The following is a 6738-nucleotide window of genomic DNA, read 5'->3' as shown; positions in this document are numbered from 1 at the left end:
TATACTAAATTAATAGAGGGAGTTATCTACTGCAGGTAAGATATTAATTGCTTGCCACCACTGAAAAAAAAAGATTCCTTTATGTTTTGGAAACAACACCAAAAAAATAAAGCTGACATAGGCAGAGATATGACCTCCTCACATTGCATTATGTAAGGTCTTCACAGGTAACTGCATGTGTGACAGACAATGGGTCATGCACACATCTGTCACAACGGTCTAAGGGGCTTGAATTGATTATTTAATCAATAGAACCGTTATAAGTGAATTATTTTTCTTGCAAAAAATTGTATCAAAGTTTGGCCACATTCTACAGTGACATTTACTACTTTCTAAAACAGTATAAATAGTCTCGCTGGTGTTTTCGCAACTTGATTCAGCTAAGATTCAGCATGGTATTAATTCTGGGCAGTAATGTAATCTTTACAATGGGCTCTCAAAAAGGATTGTATGAGTTTGTGTGGCAACTAAATCTAAAGCACCCACATCCATATTATACTTATATCTTGGACTTAAATCAAGATCTTGGTGCTTGTGGCGATGATATGGTGTGAAATACTGCTGCGTGAAAATGGCACGATCTGAAACGATTTCCTTTGTCAGTAGGCGATGACACAGTCTCTTTTTTTTTCCCCCAACATTAGTTTAGAACAATTCAGATTTTTACTAGCACGGCAGTGTGGACCGGCACATTAGTAATTTAAAACCCCTCAGCAAGGACATAAGCTCAGTCGCTGCCAGGAAGACGCTCAGGGACACATCTCTGAATGTAAAACAGGTGTAGGGAGGCAAATCAGAGGCCTCTGGGGATTGGAGAAGGGGGGGGGGGGGTTGTGTGTGTCTGTGCATTTAGGAAGACAATGTAAGAGTCGGATGTAACGCGAGTATTACAGGCAGAATATCTAGGTGAAAGAACAGTCACTGAGCATAAAGGTGTAAGATGCTCTACTAAACATCTTTAATAATTCCACTTTCTGGAATATCAGGTTCATATTATGAGATACAACACTTTAACTGAAGTCTCTCCTCCTATATATTCACAAATCGCAGAGCATCCATATTCATGTCACCTTTCTTGGCCTTTTATGTTACGTAAAGCCCCCATGCATCCGTTTTTTGCTGCACGCTTACTAGATGTCAAACAGTCCTTGTGTCAATATTAATCAGTGCACGGCAGACTCTGATAGGAGCACCTATTAGCTCTCAAAGGGCAAAAAAAAAAAAAAAAGAAAAACCTAACCATGACAACACTGGTTTGGACAAGCCCCTCCCACTGACAGCTGGCTCATTGTGTTCTGTGGATCTGAGGCGGCCTTGTTCCCCTTTGCTTGGACTGTTCAATAACTAATCTCAGTGCAGCCAGCATCATGGAGCTTTGAAAATGAAGAGGGTGGACCCGATAGAAAGTCATAATGAGCTCATCAGTGGTGTGTGGCGGTTAACTGGTGGATCAACTCGGCAATTCTTTTATGGCTTTAAAAGGGGGTACGCACATTCGCTGCAGAAGAGCAAGGAGGGGAAAGTTGCTATGTTTTACAAAAAATATTTAAAAAAGGGCACCACTGCCAGATATGTCCTTATAATGTGCTGGGGACGCAAACGCTAACCTTTGTTGTGCGGGTACTTTTGTACTTTAGTTTTACATTGTCATATATTCATAAAAGATCATAGTAACAGATCTTGAACTTTGCCTTTAAAATGTTATTTCTTTCAAAGGCACATTTATTCTTTACTTAATACGACCATCTGTGAAATCTTACACATTGACATTGTGACTAAAGTCAATGGGAATGACAGATGCTTCCAAAAAATCTCAAAGACAGCACTTCCTTTGGTATAAACTTAGTAAAATTATGAACTTTTGGATCTGCACTTGTAGAAGCTCTTCTGGTAAACATGCCTTGCTAAAGTACATCATACAACCACAACCTTCAGTCTATTTTGTTGGCATTTTAGATTTTTAGGTGCAGGTTTATATAGTTCTCCCAGAACTAACGTCCATCCATCTTCCCATCAACTCCGACCAGTCCCTGTAGCATAATGGCGCCACTGCCACGTTTCAACATTGGGATGGTTTTCCATCTACAAAGCATTTTGCATGTTGGCTAAAAGGTTTGGCCTAATCTGATCAGAGCTCCGTCTGACATTTTTAAATTGTGTTGTGGCAAACTGCTAACCAGACTTTTTCTGGCTTTCTTTTCTTTTAATAGGTCAGAATTGCAAAGTGGATGACCAAAAATTGTCCAATCAACATAATCTCCCACCTGAGCCATGGTTTGCTGCAACTCCTCCAGAGTTATTACTTTCTTAGCTACTTATCTGACTGACTGCCCAATTGGATGACCATATACTGATAGATTTCCAGATGGCAAAACCGTTTTTCTTATTTTCAAGGTAAAAATAGTTTTTTTTTTAAATAACATGACCCTACCTTAAGCTTAAGAAGGCAATTTATTGTACTGGATTGTATTCAGGGACATCAGGGTAAAACAGGTTAAATACAAATGCAGGTTACCTTATCAGACTTTTATTTGACTTTTACTAAAACTCCACAGTTATTCTCTTTTTACGCATGTCACATATCAGCTAAAATCTCCCCAAAAATACACTGGGGATTTGAAATCGTAACTTGAGAAAAACGAAAAACGTTCAAGGCGGATGAATACTTTTCCCAGGCAGCATATAGCGATACAAGTCTTGTTTTGATTGTTCACGTGCCTGTGTAGTTCAATACTCATGTTTCATGCAATGTAATTGGATATTTACTGTGTGCAGATAAGGGCATTGGAAAGTTTGAATACATTTTTTTTCCTATTCATTTGTTTCCCCATCTGTGCACCATGCACAGTATTATTGGATGCACACAAAACTGGAATAAATACTGCTTTAAGCTCAGCCCAAAAAAGGTTCAGCCAAAGGAAAACCACATGCTATCACAAAATCTCAGTTAAAACGCGATTATTTAAAAGAAATTTTCAATAACATGTTGATCTATCGAGCTGTCTCTCTGCCAACGGTCACTCACAGGCATACCCCCCCCCCCCCCCCCCTCCTTTAAACGTACAGGACAAGCATGGATCAGCCTGATGCTGCTGCATACGGGGCACGCGAGCGGCCCCCTCCCTTCGTCACATGCAGGCTAATGAACAGTAGACTCGTGCTCTTGATGGAAGAGCCTATTCGGCCACATGAACCATGTGTACTCACCCCTTTCTGCTTGGACACACACAAACAATCGGACACGTCTGGAGAGCTTGGGGCCCAAACCCTCAGGAAGGGCAGATGGCGCCCGGGCCTGAGGACCGCACCCACATTAACATGAGAAAAGAGGGAGACTGAGGAAGGGGGACAGGTACCCTCGCTCCTATTTTTTGCCTCTATACAGACTTGTGTCGGGAGGGGAGGGGGGAGGACACATTTACCCAGCACAGTCTGTGGCACTGAGCTGGAACCCAATTAGGAGCATGATGTCAACTCAGATGTAGAGAATAAAGGGTTTAGACGTCCTGTTTTTAAACAAAACCTCACACGGTTTTTTTTCCCCCCTATATGTTATAATTCAAGTTCATGTTGCAATTCTGATGTTGGTTTATAAAAGCATATTTTAGTCTGTCTGTTTATTTTCAGTACATAGTTTGTGCAGAAAATGACTGTGAACTGCATAAAGCTTCTGTCAATTAGCCTAAACAAAGTACAATACTGTGAGAATGTGTTTGCCCCCTTACACACGTGGATGATTATCAGATCATCAAATAAACTTTTCTTTTTGGATAAAGATGACCCGTGTAATTACACAAAACAGATTTCATACATCAAGGGGGGAAAATGCTACCGAAACCAACCTTAACCTTTGGAAATAAGTAACTTGCCCCCTCCCCCCTTATTGGATTGTGAATTAACTGTGATTAACCCACATTTTTAATTTAGAAAGCTTAACTTAATTTCACAAGAAACATTCAGGCCTGAATATTCTTTGACCTGAAGATCTGATAATGTCAATAGGACCTCTCTGATGGTGGATCTAAAAAAACTACATACATCATTTAAAAAAAAACTATCAAAGACAGCAGAACAAAACTAATTCAGTGATATCTATCAGTCTGGAAAGAGTTGCAAAGTAACTTCTAAGACTTTGGGACACAAGCGAACCAAGGTGAGAGCCATAATCCACAACTGCAGAAAAAGACACGTAGGAGTTGAAAACCGACTCCAAGAGCACATCAACAATTCTACCAGGAGGTCACAAAACAACCCAGAACACCATCAGGTTTTGAGGAAGCTGCTTTCTTTCCTCAAAACCTGAATGATGCCATAATTGATAGGATCATGAATTCTGCGCTCTCAGGTTCAGTCATCAGTGCAGGATATTAAGCCCAGTCACATTTTGGTTATGCAGGAGGACCATAATCTAAAGCGCAGTAAAAAGGCCTCCTTAGAATGACTTAAGATTACCAAATGATGTTTTGGAGTGGCCAAGCAGAAGTCTGTACTTAAATTTAATTCAGATGCTCTAGTATAGTCTTAAACACGCCATTCATACTCAAAAACCATCCAACGTGGCCGAATTAAAGGGAACATATCATGTAAGATCCTTAAATACATTTTATTGCGTACTTAGAGCCTCTAGGAGTGCATGAAATATGAATGTAGTCTGACCAGGAGCCGCATAAATATCGTTATATACTTTTAGGGTCATATTTTTCCAAGCTGTTTTCTTTAACTTTTTATTTACTTATTTATTTTAAAGAATTACATCACAGTATTTGCTGCAGAACTGCTAAACAAGGTCATGAACTTCCAGCTTATCAGTCTCTCGAACGGTGGCACAACTATAATAGTTATTAGGGTTAGAGGTCAAGCTACTTTTTCACTTAGGGCCAGGTTGGTTTGGAAAGCTTTTTTCCTCTAATAAACTGAATCGTCATTTGAAAACAGTTTTTTTTTTATTTAGCCAGGTTATCTTTAGCTAAATGTAAAATTAGTTTGATGATCTAAAATATTTAAGTGTGATGGACAAAAGTAAAAACAGGAAATCTGTAAAGAACCAAACACTATTTCACAGCACTGCAAATTTCCAGTTTCTTGGTGAAGGAATTTTTCCGATTACAGTAATTGTTGTTGACTGATAACGTTTCATTTTTCAAACCAAATATCACTGTTGAAAGTTAAAGGAGGACATATCATGCTTTTCAGTTCTTCCATTTCACATTGAACTCATTCAGTTTGGGTCTGTATGAAGTGGAACTGCAATGCTTTAGTCTAAATTCCTCTATAATTTACCCCCACGTTATTAGCAAAACGATTTAGCAACATTCCATGTGTATTCAAATCCATCCATACATGCATCCATTGATATATACATAAAGTAATGTGAAAAACAATAGCCAACAATAGTCTGTGTGTTTTGTTAAATACGGTGTGCTCCTGGTGGTTGAAGTGAGCCTGAACAAACACAAACAAAATGCAAATGTTTAAAACGAGGAGAAAAACTCAACTTTACTCAAGAGCGGATGTAGAAGTTCATCCTTAGTCCAAGAAAATTAAAGGCAGAGTCAACCCAGGTTTATATTTCGTCAGAGTAGATGGGTTAGTTATTAGCAGCTGATGGGTATTAAGCCAGATTTCTAATTTTTGTGAGAATTACTTGTTTAACATGGAGGAGCGAGAGTGACAGAATTAAAAACAATACATATATAAATGACCCAATACACTTAAAATGTACCAATCAATAAAAATAGTTCAAAAAATCGTAACTGAAACCAGAGAAACCGAACGCCTTGAAAAATATGATCTAAAAAGAATATAAAGCTATGTACGCAGCCTCTAGACAGTCTGCATTCCTACAGACTCCTACACAACAAAAAGCATTTAAGAGCTAAAAAAAAAAGTGGATTTTGCATGATATGTCCCCTTTAAATTTTGTTTTTGAAGTACACGGTTATGACTCAAAAACATTATTAAGTGTGTGTGTGTGGGTGGGTGGCACTGAGCTATATAATACACTGGAGTTCTGATTTTGCCGAAAAACTGAAGTCACTGGCCGCCATCTTGCTACTCCCTACTCTCACAGAATCCCATAGGATTTGGTTGCAACAACAAGCAGTTTTCTGGCTGTGTGAAAACATTTCATAGGTAATTCTACAGTCAGTGGATGTACTAAGACTATCAACTACTAGGAAATTAGGTGCTGAAACATTTTACATGTTATTCATATTAATATATATGTATATATAAGTATGTGTATGAGTAGATATGTATATATATATATGTATACATATGTGTAAATATATGCTTTTGTATATTGTTATATATATATATATATATATATATATAATTTTTTTTTTCTTTTTTTTCTTTTTTTTTATGAATAAAATGCAAAATATTTCAGCACATGACTTTCTCATTACTTGATAGTTTTAGAACACAACATAAAAGTATATGGCATTTGACATTTTAAAAGTCTTAAGCCCCCCCCCCCCCCCGAACATGAGAAAATCATCGTTTTTCGATGCTGTAGCGCACATATTCCCTAGTTACTGGAAGAAAATAGGGAGTACCAATATGGCGGCTGGTGGCTTCAAAGTGACTCGTTCTAACAGCGGGCGATTAGCACTCCAGTGTATTATATAGCTCAGTGGTGGGTGGGCATTCCTGCAGGGTTTTTCACATTACCAGAAGTAATCTGCAGCAAAAAGATATGGCAACATTCCATGTGTATGCAAATCCATCCACACATGC

Source organism: Fundulus heteroclitus, chromosome 11 (genome assembly GCF_011125445.2).
Source record: "Fundulus heteroclitus isolate FHET01 chromosome 11, MU-UCD_Fhet_4.1, whole genome shotgun sequence".
Classification (NCBI taxonomy): domain Eukaryota; kingdom Metazoa; phylum Chordata; class Actinopteri; order Cyprinodontiformes; family Fundulidae; genus Fundulus; species Fundulus heteroclitus.
This window is presented reverse-complemented; position numbering follows the sequence as displayed.